This window comes from Frankliniella occidentalis, unplaced genomic scaffold (genome assembly GCF_000697945.3).
Source record: "Frankliniella occidentalis isolate FOCC.00 unplaced genomic scaffold, Focc_3.1 Scaffold339, whole genome shotgun sequence".
Lineage (NCBI taxonomy): Eukaryota > Metazoa > Arthropoda > Insecta > Thysanoptera > Thripidae > Frankliniella > Frankliniella occidentalis.
Window position 1 is genome coordinate 40,859 of NW_026267462.1, and position 1,524 is coordinate 42,382.

The window sequence follows — 1,524 nt, forward strand, 5'->3', positions numbered from 1 at the left end:
GTACGGTACGGAGAGATCATCCTCATCAATCTCCAAAGGAAAACTAACATCTACATCCAAATTCAATTTGTCGTTTAAAATATGGAGTCCCATTTCTACCCAGTCTTATACAACCAATAAAAGACTCTTGCCATTCTTCTTTTGATGGGAATCACCTAAGAAGAAAAGAAATACAGATCTTCATCCATTAATATGATAAAACGTATCAAAGACTTCAATAATCTTAGTTTAGCATAGATCAAAATTCAGTTTCAAAATTAAATCTTACCTTTCATACTTGCATTGTGGATATTGCAGAACAGAAAATTCAGCACCTAAGCTATTATCAGTCATTCTTACATAATGTCAGAAGTTTGGTCCCAGAACTGCAAGTAGTAGACAAAGTGATTCATTATATAGAGAGAATAAAATAACTCTAGTCTCAGCTCATACTGTATAATTTCATAGCTCACCTCATCAGTATACTCTCACCACAAAGTGAAAGCTGAAAAGACCATCCCCAGGGAAGCAAAATACTTTTGATATGATGTCACAAGCAGAAAGTTCATCTGAAAGCAATTAAAATTAAAGGCTAATGTTAGCAGCAATAAAGTATACTTTTCCATAATTATTACAAAATACTAATAACATTAGGTAAAAGTCAACATGTTTCATCTCTGTAACTTCAATGAATGATTAAGTTTGTGGTCTGAATTTTCTCCCTACAACCTAAGTAAGTTATTGAGGAGGGGACGGATGTTACCCAGGGGAGTCTGCCGGACCAATCCAAACCAGTTCCAGCAGTTTTCCAAATTCTCAAGATTTTTAAAAGACATTTCTAATGATAACAAATCAGCACCACAAAAACCATCAAAAACCTTCCTTTGATGCACCAAAGAGAGCTCCTCAAAGTCTGTACAGAGACAAATTGGACCAGCGTTGGTTACAGCTATGTAAACTCACCTATTCTTTAAGGTAAAATGACTCCACAGACTTCTTGGCTCATGTCATGAACATTTCTGGTCCATGCTCCTGCAATCATATTAAACGGTACAATTAGCACCATTTTGTTAAAGCTTGCTTTTATTTATTACTCAACAAATCATCAACTTGTTAATTACATATAATTTACTCATACCACACACTTTTAAATGCCTGGTCTCTCATATTAGTTTGGCACTGGACTAAAGCATTAAGTGTACGTAACATATCACTCGGCACATATGAAGACTGCACATCCACAATTATCAGGACAGTAGTGGATAGGGCAGCTGAAAATTAGCTGCAATGCACATTGATAGCCCGCACCCCAACCAGAAGCCATTTTGCTGTTCCACAAGAATAATACAGAGTAACATATGTATGATATACAATGATACACAAACAGTACACCCATTTGCAAAAGACCTCCACAGTAACATACAGCATGGGAGGGAGAAGTGTACCCTTTCAATACGTTTTCAACAAAGCTTACAGTGGTGAGCCAAGTATAAATAACGGGCATCATTTACTGTGCCTCCAAAAATTTACTCATACAATACACTT

General features: G+C 36.1%; 1 long non-coding RNA gene across 1 annotated transcript; it reads right to left on the minus strand.

The window, feature by feature from the left end:
• Positions 1 to 59: 59 nt before the first annotated feature.
• Positions 60 to 1,478, minus strand: LOC127748638 (uncharacterized). Its single transcript, XR_008011975.1, has 5 exons — positions 1,118 to 1,478; positions 943 to 1,011; positions 453 to 548; positions 269 to 365; positions 60 to 155 (listed from the first exon to the last, which is right to left on the minus strand). It is a non-coding gene; the product is annotated as an uncharacterized LOC127748638 (long non-coding RNA).
• Positions 1,479 to 1,524: the final 46 nt, after the last annotated feature.